This window comes from Paroedura picta, chromosome 1, assembly GCF_049243985.1.
Source record: "Paroedura picta isolate Pp20150507F chromosome 1, Ppicta_v3.0, whole genome shotgun sequence".
Lineage (NCBI taxonomy): Eukaryota > Metazoa > Chordata > Lepidosauria > Squamata > Gekkonidae > Paroedura > Paroedura picta.
Genome location: NC_135369.1, coordinates 124,867,138 through 124,881,235, shown reverse-complemented (window position 1 = coordinate 124,881,235; position 14,098 = coordinate 124,867,138).

Genomic DNA, 14,098 nt, shown 5'->3' with positions numbered 1-14,098 from the left:
CTGCTTTGACAGCAACTGCCACATAATTCTGAGAATTGTTGGATTTGATTTTTTAATGGGAAAATCACAATTTTAACCTAAATTGAATCTGCTTTTGTTTTGTGAAGTGCCGCCTGAGTCATTCTGGCAAAGAGTAACCAAGTGATATTTCATATATTGGGTTCTTACTACTTCTGAAGAAAGAAGAAACCCCCTCCCTGCTGTCCCTTAGGAGTATTTATAAGCAAGCAGAGCCTGAGTCCTTAGGGCAGGGATGCCTAACCAGGGGTCCAAGGACCTCCAGGGGTCTGTGAGAGTTCCAGAGGGAGGTCCATGGCCTTTCCCCTCTGGTCTTAATGGACTTAGTCACAAGCTAGGGAACTGGCAACTTCCACCCAGAGGGCTTGGTGGCTGTAAAAAATCAAAGGGGGGGGGGAGTCAGTTGTGGTGTGTTATGGGTAGTCTGGGCTTTCTTCTCAGTTCCTGGCCATCTTTCTGGCCTGCATGAGGTGGAGTAGTAGCAAAGGTGGTGGGAGGGACCAAAAGGATTGCAAAGGGTTATTTACCTAGGATCCTGTTTTGGTTGACTTATCATTATTTGGACTTTTACTAATAATACAGAGAGGACTATTACATTATCTTGCCTTGTGATTCCTTTTTTTTCTTCTGAGTTCATAGTGAGCAATCTACGGTTCTTTATTTGATTGGAGTAATTGTAACATGCTGAAAGGAATCACTAAACATAATAAAACCCAAGTTGTGTGCAAACAATTCATTCCACCAATAGGGAGAGAGCACTCACCCAATTAGGGCCAATTGTGGGGCTTATCTGTCCTCTTCCTCTTCTTGCTGCTTGCTGGGTGGAAGAGGTGCCGGCCTCTATGAAACACCCTGCTGCTTGTAAGTTGCCCCATCCTTAGCCTCTTCCCAACCTCCATCTTCCCCAGTCAAGGGAGGGAAGCAAGCAGCTTCCTTTGCCTCCTGTGGTGGTCTCAGATTCAGCTCTCTGCTGGAAAGAAGCACATATTACCTGACACAGGAGAGAATCAGTATTTCAAAAACAATGCCAAGGGACAGACAGAATGCAATGAATGTCTTAACTCAGTCCAGGGAGGCAAGGGCTTGTTCAGGCAGTCCAAGGGCATTAGCAGATGGAACAGGTCCACAACCCAGACCTCCCAGCCTCAAGTTAATACAGGCTGTCAGCAGGCTCACTCTGTGATGACTCATATTCTTCTACAGTCAGGAACTGTCTTGCTAACATGGGGTGGGCCCTTTTAGACTGGAGCTGTCTTCCAGCACATAGCTAGCATTGCTTAATTGGCTCAGGTGGGCTGACAAGGAAGGAAGGTACAGCTGGGCAGGATGGGCAAAGGACTGAGGAGCTCCTGCAACAACTTTGGAATTTAAGCCCTGGTTTGTCTTCAGCTCCATTTCCTCCTGCTAGTCTCAACCTCCCCCTTCAAGGATCGCTGCCTTGTTGTGGCAAGGGGGCTTGCGTAGTTCAGTGAAGCTATGAGCTATACCGTGCAGGGCCACCCAAGACGGACAGGTCATAGCTGAGAGCTCTGACAAAAGGTGATCCACTGGAGAAGGAAAGGGCAAACCACTCCAGTATCTTTGCCATGAAAACTCTATGGACAGTTCCAATAGGCATAACGATATGACGCCGGAAGATGAGCCCCTCAGGTCGGAAGGTGTCCAATATGCTACTGGGGATGAGCAGACTGCTAGTACGAGTAGCGCCAGAATGAATGAAGCGGCTGGGCCAAAGCCGAAAGGACGCTCAGTTGTGGAAGTAACTGGTGGCGAAAAGACAGTCCGATGCTGTAAAGATTTTTATTCCATAGGAACCTGGAACGTCAGATCCATGAATCAAGGCAAGCTGGACGTGGTTAAACAAGAAATGAGAATACTGAACATCGACATTTTAGGAATCAGTGAACTAAAATGGACAGGAATGGGTGAATTTAATTCAGATGACCATCAGGTATACTACTGTGGACAAGAATCTCGCAGAAGAAATGGAGTAGCCTTCATAATCAATAAGAGAGTAGGAAAAGCAGTCTTGGGATACAATCCCCAAAATGACAGAATGATCTCAGTTCGAATCCAAGGCAAACCATTCAACATCACAGTGATCCAGGTCTATGCCCCAACCACTGCTGCTGAAGAGGATGAAGTTGATCAGTTCTATGAAGCCCTACAACACCTTATAGAAGCAACGCCAAAAAATGATGTGCTTATCATCATGGGGGATTGGAATGCTAAAGTAGGAAGCCCAAAGATAACTGGGATAACAGGCAAGTTTGGCCTTGGAGTACAAAATGAAGCAGGGCACAGGCTGGTAGAATTTTGTCAAGAGAATACAATGGTCATAGCAAACACTCTTTTCCAACAACCCAAGAGACGACTCTACACATGGACATCACCAGACGGTCAACACAGAAATCAGATTGACTATGTACTCTGCAGCCAAAGATGGAAAAGTTCTATACAGGCAATAAAAACAAGACCAGGAGCTGATTGTGGTTCAGATCATGAGCTTCTTGTTGCAAAATTTAGGCTTAAATTGAAGAAAGTAGGGAAAAGCACTAGGCCACTCAGGTACGAACTAAATCATATCCCCGACGAATATACAGTAGAGGTGACAAATAGATTTAAGGAATTAGATCTGATAGACAGAGTGCCTGAAGAACTATGGATGGAGGTTCGCGACATTGTACAAGAGGTAGCAACTAAAACCATCCCAAAGAAAAAGAAATGCAAGAAATCAAAATGGCTGTCTGAGGAAGCTTTACAAATAGCTAAGGAGAGAAGGGAAGTGAAAGGCAAGGGAGAAAGAGAAAGATACACCCAATTGAATGCAGAATTCCAGAGAAAAGCTAGAAGAGATAAGAATGCCTTCTTAAATGAACAGTGCAAACAAATAGAAGAAAACAATAGGATGGGGAGGACCAGAGATCTTTTCAAGAAAATTGGAGATATGAAGAGAACGTTTCATGCAAAGATGGGTATGATAAGGGACCAAAATGGTAGGGACCTCACAGAAGCAGAAGAGATTAAGCAAAGGTGGCAAAATTATACAGAAGAACTATACAAGAGCGAGCTTAACATCCCTGATGACCACAGTGGGGTAGTTACTGACCTGGAGCCAGACATCCTGGAATGTGAAGTCAAATGGGCCTTAGGAAGTCTGAGCAACAATAAAGCTAGTGGTGGTGACAGCATTCCAGTTGAACTATTCAAAATATTAAAGGACGATGCAGTAAAAGTGCTACACTCAATATGCCAGCAAATTTGGAAAACTCAGCAATGGCCACAGGATTGGAAAAGGTCAGTTTACATTCCAATCCCAAAGAAGGGCAATGCCAAAGAATGTTCAAACTACCGCATCATTGCACTCATTTCTCATGCTAGCAAAGTTATGCTCAAAATCCTACAAGCTAGGCTCCAGCAATATGTGGACCGAGAACTTCCAGAAGTACAGGCAGGATTTCGAAGAGGTAGAGGAACTAGAGATCAAATTGCCAACATACGCTGGATCATGGAAAAAGCTAGGGAGTTCCAGAAGAACATCTACTTCTGCTTCATTGACTATGCTAAAGCCTTTGATTGTGTGGAGCACAACAAATTGTGGCAAGTTCTTAAAGAGATGGGAATACCAGAGCATCTTATTTGTCTCTTGAGAAATTTATATGCAGGTCAAGAAGCAACAGTGAGAACTGAACATGGAATCACGGATTGGTTCAAAATTGAGAAAGGAGTTCGGCAAGGCTGTATACTGTCGCCTTGCCTATTTAACTTGTATGAGGAGCACATCATGAGAAAGGCGGGATTAGAGGAGTCACAAATTGGGATCAAGATTGCAGGGAGAAATATCAACAACCTCAGATATGCAGATGATACCACTCTAATGGCAGAAAGTGAAGAGGAACTAAAGAGCCTGTTGATGCGGGTGAAGGAGGAGAGTGCAAAAGTTGGCTTGAAACTCAACATCAAGAAAACAAAGATCATGGCAGCCGGCCCTCTCAATTCCTGGCAAATAGATGGGGAAGAAATGGAGATAGTGACAGATTTTATTTTCCTCGGCTCCAAGATCACTGCAGATGGGGACTGCAGCAAAGAAATTAAAAGACGCTTGCTCCTAGGGAGGAAAGCTATGGCAAATCTAGACAGCATCCTAAAAAGCAGAGACATCACCCTACCAACAAAAGTGCGTTTAGTCAAAGCTATGGTATTCCCAGTTGCAATGTATGGCTGCGAAAGTTGGACCATAAGGAAGGCCGAGCGTCAAAGAATTGAGGCTTTTGAACTCTGGTGCTGGAGAAGACTCTTGCGAGTCCCTTGGACTGCAAGGCGAACAAACCGGTCAGTCCTAGAGGAGATCAGCCCTGACTGCTCTTTAGAAGGCCAGATCCTGAAGATGAAACTCAAATACTTTGGCCACCTCATGAGAAGGAAGGACTCCCTGGAGAAGAGCCTAATGCTGGGAGCGATCGAGGGCAAAAGAAGAAGGGGACGACAGAGAATGAGGTGGATGGATGGAGTCACTGAAGCAGTAGGTGCAAACTTAAAAGGACTCCAGGGAATGGTGGAGGACAGGAAGGCCTGGAGGATCATTGTTCATGGGGTCGCGATGGGTCGGACACGACTTCGCACATAACAACAACAACAGTCTCAACCTGTTGAATATCTGGCTGGGTTAATCTCTTTCATCCTGTCTTTCTGTCATCTTCCTGAAGGTTTCCAGGACCCTACTTGGAAGTTGGCAATCCAGCTGGCTACATTTGGGGGAAGAGTCAGGAATCAAACCCAGCTCTTGAGATTAGAGTCTGCTACAGTTTAACTTAAATGGCCTCCAGGGAATGGTAGAGGACAGGAAGGCCTGGAGGATCATTGTCCATGGGGTCGCGATGGGTCGGACACGACTTCGCACATAACAACAACAACAGTTTAACACTTCACCACACTAGGTCTCACACTCAAGCAGGGAGTGGGGATTGGGGAGCAGGGGGGGGGGTGTCAGAGCCCAAGAAGGGCACAGTGCAGGTGTATGTGCTAGTGCTCATTGTATTCCTGGGTGCAATGGGCTTTGCCTTTAGTGAGTCATAAGGACCATATTACATCAGTCTTCATATTCACTGGTTTCTGATTTGTTTCAGGGCCCATTTCAAGATGCTGACCTTTAAGGCCATCCATGGTTGGGGACCAGCATTCTTTAAGGACAGTCTCCTCCCATATGAACCTACCTCACCACTATTATCAACTTCTGCTTCAGGTGCCCCTGCCTTCTGAGTTCAGGCAAGTGGCATCCTAAATTGTAGAACTTCCTCCCTTGGGATAGTCTACTGTCCCCTTCCAACACTATCTTCCTCAGACAGGTGAAAACTTCTTTGTTTAATTTAGCATTTCCTAATAATAATAGTAGTAGTAATAATAATTATTATTAATTTTTATTTATGCCTGCCCTTCCATTGCTCAGGGTGGGTAACAGCATTAAAACATATACAAAAGCTAAAAGTAAAACATTCCAAGTACTGCAGTTCATGCTGCCAATTAAATCCCAGAGGGGATCGTTTGGCAGGGGCTGATCTTCCATCTCTTCTCCCTTCTCCCCTCACGGTCAGGCTGACTTGGTGGATAATATCCATGGTGGATATTATTTTTGCCCTCGTCCATAAGTCCACTGGAATAGCTCTGTTTTACAGGCCCTGTAGAACTGATTTAGGTTCCATGGGGCCCTGATCTCTCCTGGGAGCTCATTGCACCAAGCTGGAATTTATAATGGTCCATTTTTTATTGTAAGCTGTCTTGGTGGCCCTGTTAGAGCCCAAAAGCTAGATATGGTTTTGTAAATAAATAAAATGAATGTCACAAATGTTACATGCTTAATGCAGTTTGGCTGTTGCCTTCTTTCTTAGGTTCTCATATTGCTGGGAAATCTCTGGAAGAAATCATGCATAAATTCACAACTGCTGTTAAGTCACTGCAACAATGTTAAACAACTTTTGCGTAGTGACAGCACCTGAAAGGTTAAGGGACAGATGAAAGCTGAGTTTCTTACAAAACTTGTTTCCAGTACTGTGGCAAAGAGTTGCTGTTGTTATCACGTGTATTTTTATGGACAGCCCTGGGGATTCTTTAGTGATATGATCTACCTTGGAGGACCACATTTCCTGAAAGAAATCTCACCTACTCCTGCAGTATTACAGCTCTGGAGAAGTATTGGGTATATCACAACACACAGTCTCAGTTTTCATGGACTGAAGGAAAGTCCCAAAAGGACTGGCTGCCAAAACTAACTGTGTATTCTAGTACATACCCCAGAATCATCTCCAATGCCTAGATGTTTCCAACAGTGCTATAGTGCTGCTAATGTCAGATCCGGACAATCCATCTTAAGCAAACTGCTGGGTAACAGGAGGCTGCCTCCAAACTCACAGAAACTCCCTTTTTTAAAGTTGTTGTGCTTCTATGGCATTTTCAGGAAAAGAACTTATGCACCTGACAGATTTCAAAGTCTAGATTTCAAAGCTAAAATATTCCATCTAATATCTAACACTAGTCTAGTCATTAATGGAGCTTCTTCCACTGCTAGGGTAGGGTGAGTCCAAAGGAAGCTCTTCAAAATAATTCCATTAAATTCAGGAGCAGAGCTAGTTCCAGAGCCACTCAGCTTCTTCTCAGGCACAGCTGTGGCACACAAAATTACTGTTGGATCTAAGAGCATTGTCATTTCTGGGTTTGCCCTGGAAGTGCCATCTCACCACTGGAATGACAGCAATTCTGTACCTTTTCCTTGTGCTGCCCTTCCAAGTGGTATCAGGAGTTCAGGGCTTGCTGTAATGGGAGACCTGCAAGAAAAGGAGAAGAAACCCAAAGTATAATATCAATAATATAAACAGTCAATAAATGGTCAACAGTTTTCTATGTTGGGGAGCCTGTGGTGTAGTGATCAAGAGTGGCAGCCTCTAATCTGGAGAACCAGGTTTGAATCCCCACTCTTTCTCCACATGCAGCCAGCTGGGTGACCTTGGGCTCGCCACAGCACTGATAAAGCTGTTCTGACTGAGCAGTGATTATTATTATTATTATTATTATTATTATTATTATTATTATTATTATTATTATTATTGGATTTATTACCCGCCACTCCCTTGCGGCTCGTGGCGGGTTACAACAGTATAAAACCCCATAAAATACATTAAAATCCCATTGACACATCGACAATTAAAAGCTGCCTGGCAAGAGCGGCTAATCGACTACCCATTCTCCCACTAGCGGGTGGAGAGGGGATACTGATGGTACCCGTCTCTTTAATCCCAATCCTCAGGTCCCGGTGGGGCATAGATGTTAAGCCTGGTCTCAACCGTAAACCTGGCGGAAGAGCTCCGTCTTGCAAGCCCTGCGCAACGATGGAAGGTCCCGCAGGGCCCGCAGCTCTCCCGGGAGCTCATTCCACCAGACGGAGGCCAGGACCAAAAAGGCCCTGGCCCTGGTCGAGGCCAGGCGTGCTTCCCTAGGACCGGGAATGACCAACAGATTTTCTCCCGCAGAACATAAAGCTCTGCGGGGGGCATAGGGCTCTCTCAGCCTCACCTACCCCACAGGGTGTCTGTTGTGGGGAGAGGAAAGGAAAGGTTGTTGGGTAGTAAAAACAGGTACAAAAGCAAGCTCTGTTCTTCATCAAGAAGGCCTAGTTGCAATATTAGTTCTGTCCAGTTGACTGTACTGCAGTCTTTTCTTCTTCTTTCTTAAGGTAAGCTAAGTAAAGAGCTCCCCTTTAGGGCTCACCTTCAACAAAAAAGTAATTGTATTATTTTATTTCATGACAAAAAATTAAAAAGGGACCAGTATCATATTTGCATTTAATTAACAAAGAACATTCAACTCAGAGACGTTGTACTTGATCTAGTGTCTTTCTGTTCTGGCACTGTGAAAATTGTTTTGTTCATTTTATTTCCTGCTCTAAATGAACAAACCTGTTTTTCCAAAGTTCAGATTCATGGACAGGCCATGAAAAGCCTTTCAGAAACAGGAAGAAAAATGGCTCTGGCGGGTGTAAATGCACATACTGCTGTCAGAGAATGAAGATTTAAAAGCCAGTAACCATAGCAATCTACGGGCTTATCTCACAGAGGTGTGCAGAATTTCCTTCCTCCTTCCATTCCCACAGAAGGCACAGACAGTTCATTAAATCGTCACCTATGAGTTTTCCAAGCAAATTAATTAACCAAATGTCACATTTCCATGCTGGCCAGCATTCATAAAGTAAATGTGCTAATGAAATACCATCACTCTGCAGCCATTTCAGGACATATTTCAGTTTCATTTTAAGATGGGGAGGGATAGACCTTCAAGTGCCATTTTTCACAATAGCACAGGCCAAAATCATTATCAGCATTTCAAATAACTGAGTAGAGAAGTGAAGTAGGAGGCTATTTTGCTTGCTTCCAAAAGGATTTGGCTACCTGTTTGGTTGGTAGCCTGGAAAAGTTTATTTGGCCAGGTTTTCTGTTATTTCAGATGGCACAGCTCATGAAGCCCCAACCTAGAAGGATATTGGCCAATTTAGAATCTTCATTTCAGATCGGCAAATAAAATACAAGAAACAGCACCTACATCAACATTTCTTTAGATCATCATCTCATCAATATTTATTTTTTACTGACGTTCTTGAAGTACATCTGAATAACATCCATAGGCCTTAGCTCTCAGGCTCGCAATCCCAATATATACAGGGCCTGATTTCATATGAACAGCAGCCTATATCAGTCCCTCACTTACATTAAAGTAGCTTAGGAGAGCCACTTACAATTAGAACGGATACCGACACCAGTCTATGTCAATCCCTGTTGCAGTCGCTCTCAATATTTAATATTTAAAAGCCGACAGGGCTATTATGATGAAAAGGAGGGGCAGCCTTATGAACAGCAAAAGGGAAAAGAATTATGTGACAGCACCAGGACAAAGAGCTTTGTTCTTGTTGGGGGAAACATACAGATACTCAACCTATGTTTCCTCCCAGTGTGGCAGAATAGTGGTCTCTTGAATCTATTTAAAGTGGGAAAATGGCTTGAAAGGAGGATCAAACCTCCCACCACCAAGTCTATGGCCCTAGTCCACACTAACCTCCTGCACACCAGGTAGCTGAGGGTTTGTTTGTTTGTTTGTTTGTTTTTAATGCCAGGAACACCAGTCTCATGTCTTGTCTTGGCCCTTAGAGTAGTGGAATAAGGTTACTAGGTCCTTCCTTGCCACTCAAGGGGGATGGAGTTTTCCAAGCTATCAGATCCAGGTTGGGAAACTCCTGGAGAATTGGGGGTGGAGCTGGGAAAAGAGAGGGACCTTCAGTAGGGTATAACACTACAGAGTCAGGGTAACTAATCTCTGTGGTCTGGAGATATGCTGTAATTCCAGAGGATTCCCAGGTCCCGCCTGGAGGAGAGCATTCCTATTAAGGAGAAATACATGTTAAAGTCCACAAACCTACAAAAGTCACTGAAAAAACCCTACCTGGCCTAGCCAGGAGAAGGGATGAGTTACCATATCCTCCTCCTTTCTATCAGCTGGCTCCTCTACCATCTAGAGTCCAACCCATATACACATTGGCTTCTCCCTCACTTTTGCAGGCCAGCCTAAAGAGGAGATGGGTGCACCCACTACTTTCTGGCTTGCACAGGAGGATGAGCCTTCCCCCAAGAACTGAAGTGCTGGTTCAATGGTTGCTTCAGCCTCACACTTCCCTCTTTTAATCCCTTCCTTCCTTGTTTTAATTCCGTAATTGCTTGCCTGATCCCAGTCCCTCTGCAGAGCCATGGCTCTGTTGCTGGCACCTGGCCAAGTAGCAATAGGGTTCCCACAACAGCTCTACACTACCATCTAGTGCAGGCTTTCTCAACCCAGGTTTTGTGAAACTCTGGGGTTTCTTGATGGCCCTGAAAGGGTTTCCCAAATGAGTGGGAGTTAATTTATTTTTAATTAAAAAATATTAGCCATTTATCAATTGACTAGAAAAAAAGCCAATTTCTAAAAATGGGCAGTGTGCGGGCATAGGTCGAGGCCCCCGTACCTGGGAGCTTGCTGGGCAGCTGGTGGGGACAGGTGGGTAAGCGGCGCGGCGTGGAGGTCGGGTGGTGCAGGCGACGGGGAAGGGAAGCACACATGCTCGGGAGTCCGGGCATGCATGCTGCAGCTGGGGGCGGGGGCGGGGCGTCGGGCTGAGCAACCAGGCATGCGCGTGAGTCCGAGCATGCCTGGTTCATTTGCGTGGCCTGCCTGCAGGTTGACCTGTCCCCCCCTCCCAAAATGAACAATGATGTGCCTGGAGGGGGTGGGAAGGGGAGGGTCTCTGGGTGGGCATGTACACAGCTATACTTCCCAACCATATTCTTCATGATTGTGCCACTTCTGGGGTTTCTCAAAGTCTGATGAATGTTTCAGCAATTTCTCAATGATAAAAAAAATTGAGGAAAGTTGACCTAGGGTGAATCTGCAGTGGGCTTTTTATCTCCAGTGACTGAGAATTAAAGAAAGTCATCTACACGTTATTCGATTTTCATTGTGATATTTAGCACTTTAAATTTTCCCTCTGCTATGTCTATGATTGATTTGCAGTGACCCTACCTTTCCCCCACGATATCCAGGAGCAGATATAAGTTGCTCCATTTGAGGAAACCAGTCCCAAAGTCCCAGTATTAAGTGTAGATCTCTGCATCTTGCCAGATTAATTTCCTCCCCGTGCTTCCAACGCTGATGTAGCAAAGCAGTCTATTGTTGATTGGTCAGGGCATCAATTCAAAAACTGCCTGGTTCCCAGATGCCATTCCCTTGCAAGACTTATTTTTGCCCTCATTTTGGGATCTGTTTTAAAGTAATTGCACTCCAAAAGCCCACAGTTCTCTGATCAGAAATTTGCCTCTTGGATTTACCTTCACCTCCTCATTCTTTGTGAAGCTGCTGCCTCCCCTCCCCTCCCCCCACCCAACTCCTGCAGGAAAAGAAAGATAAACAAGCAGCCCCGTGCTCCACTTGCCCTTCCCCCGGCTTGCTCTGGTTGTAGACTTGGGGCTAGTCAAAAGGCAGGAAATAAAGCACTCTCCAGCCTTGTGCTCCTTTAATGGCAGCTGGAACTTCACTTGCCCCCCCCCCCCAAATCAAGGTGAAGGAGACTTTAATGCAAATGCAGAAGAGCGGCATGTTTAAAATCAGGGGAAAGGAAGGCTGTAGATACGGGTTCAAACTGACCAGAATTTGGAAAGATTTGCAATGGAAAAAAATGTGAGTGCAGAAAGGGCCCTAGTGGGATGATCAGCTGGCCCACCACTGACTCCACTCTGCCCCTAGTGGGGCATGGAGGTACTTCCAACCCCTGAGGCAGGCATATTTAGGCTGTTTTGGTTCTATATCAGGAAATGAAAAACAAATCTGTTCCATATAATATATTTCTGGTAAGGGCTTGGAGGAGTGTGTCTCATAGCAGCTACTCAGGGCAGCTGTCTCACCCCTGAGTGCCTCATCCTCCATCTGGCTTGCATTTCTGTCCAGCAGCCAGCCAATTGCCTTCCCTTCCCCCACCCCTGACCACCCACTCCTCCTTCCAGTTCCCTCTGAGGCTCAGAGGGTGCAGATCCTTGCCATGTGAGAGCTGCCCCTGCTGGTGAGTTTTCTAACAGCTGCCTGCAGCCTTTTCAGGTCCTGGGGGGAGGGGAAGGAGGAGGGGAAGGCATCCGCAGAGTTCTTCCTCCCCACCCCCCCTAATCTAGCACCCATTGTATTCCTGAATGCAATGGGCTTGGCCCCTAATATATAAAATAAATAAATATTAAAAATGAAATAACAATGAATGGTAACTGACTTTTAAGTTTGTCATATTTCTTATAACATCACAAAATAAAGGGCCTTCTGATCTCCACAGACACTTTAATTTGGTTAATTGTTTAATCTGCAGACTATTCTATAAAAGAACTCTAACCATTTACATTCTATTCATTTTTAAAATTCTTGCTAGATAAGGTCATGAGTTAAATTCATAAAGAAGTTGGGATTCCAACTGGATCTCTAGAACAATGAATCTCAGCTCCCTGAAAGTGCATATTTAGTCATTCCTATCATAACACCTATGAAGAAGAATCAAACCTGGCTCAGGAAACTATATATTTGCTCATGGCCATTTTCCCCCTTATTATAGTACCCATTTTATACTAGGTCCTAAATGTGTGTATTCACATGCCACCTCTGTGTCTTCTCCTTAATCTACTTGTTCTTTGTCTTTTCTTGCCAGGATACAGGAAAAACAAAGTGTCTTCACTTTAAATTCTACAAATTTAATTTTGACAATTTAACGTATCTGGGAGAAAAAGGACACTAGACTCCCAGGTCCTGCTCATCCCTTATGCACACCAGGCAAAATATATAGCCTGAACTGATAGGCAGGAGTAATCAGCAGCAGCACCTTTACTTAGCTGTTGGAGTTTCCATAAACCAGTTTGGCACTAGGCAAATATTTCCTCATTATTCTTGCCTTAAGGCTGACTCTAGCTCTGATCTTTATACTCCCCCCCCCCCAAAAAAAACCCCATCTTGTATGGCAAAACTAAGGATTCAAAGGCAGAGCTACAAATTAAGAATGGCATGTCAATATTTACTAGAAACCTCTAAGTGAAAGTCTCAAATCCCTGCAAAATGTCACATACAACTATTAAAAAGACAACTGTCCCCAAATGCCCACAACATATCATTTTACTGCAAAAATTTAGCCAGTGACTTGGCTAAAATGTATGTTCTAAGAAATAATTTCTCTGTCATTTTTGAGCCAACTTCAAAAGAAAACAGTTTGCAAGTGCTGTGCTTTTTAATGCATGACAATGGTTTTTTGCAAGCCCTGCTAAATTGTGTTTATTAATTTATACTTTAGCCTTGTGTGATCTGAAAAAAAACTAAAGACAAATGATATTACTATGTATAATGATAACCTATATTTTAATCACCTTAATTATTGTGCATGAACAGAATGTCAAAGGTGAAACTGGATAGACTTGTTCGGAAGATAAGGGAAAGTGCGCACTCTGTAGATACGCAAGCAGCTTCTACTTTGGAAACTGCACGGTTCATTAACCTTGACTCTTGTGGCACTGCCCAAACGTACATTTGTTATGTTGGTGCAACAAGCTTTGATTGTGAACAAACTGTCAGATTATGACTCAGTAGTATGCAGAAGAGCTCAGGTTCTATCTGTGGCATTTTCATTTACCGCATCTCAGATAATAACAGGTGTTAGGCTGGATCTTTCTGTGCCTGAGAATTTGGAGAGCCACGGCCAGAACCGTGAATACTGAGCTAGCTGGGAGTGGTATAAAGCTACTTTACATGACTGAACTGCCTTTCTGCTTTTAAACAAATCTAATTAGGTACAAGAATTTTAAAAAGAGTCTCCCTGCCCCTATACCTTACATTTGTTGCAGAAATAGCAGATGCTTTGTATTGGATTCTGTGATCACCTTGTTTGCCATCCAACTGACAAACAAATGATATATATAAAACCAGACTGTAATCAAATGTCCCTGGATTTTTAATTATCCCCCCTTTTAAAAGTAGATCAAGATGAGTAGCTGTGTGTCTGTCTGTGGCAGTAGAAAAGAAGAGTCCAGTAGTACCTTAAAGACTATGAAAATATGTGGCAGGATATGAGCTTTCATTGACTCACTTGTTCCAATACAGTTGTCAGTCCATCTGTAACAGGCATGATTGAATTAGAAGTGATACACAGAGGGGTAGTAGATGTAAAGAAATCAGCATTAAAATTGAGACAGGAAACCTAGGTCTTGATTCGGGCCATAGATCATACGCCTGCTCAAACTTCTAATGTGATTTATATAATCACAGGTCAGCAATGCCCTTCCACCCACTACCTTGGACATTAGAGAATTAAGCAGGAATATGAACTGTAACAAAGAAGAAATGGACATAAGTTTTCCACACCATTGTTTTATAGCACTGTGTCCCTGACCTCTTCCACAGGTATATCTGGTGTACAAATATCTCTGACCTTATGTCTTGGGTTTCCTATGAGTGGTTTAAGCATTCGTGGGGCCCTAGTAGAGTACAATTTTGGCGG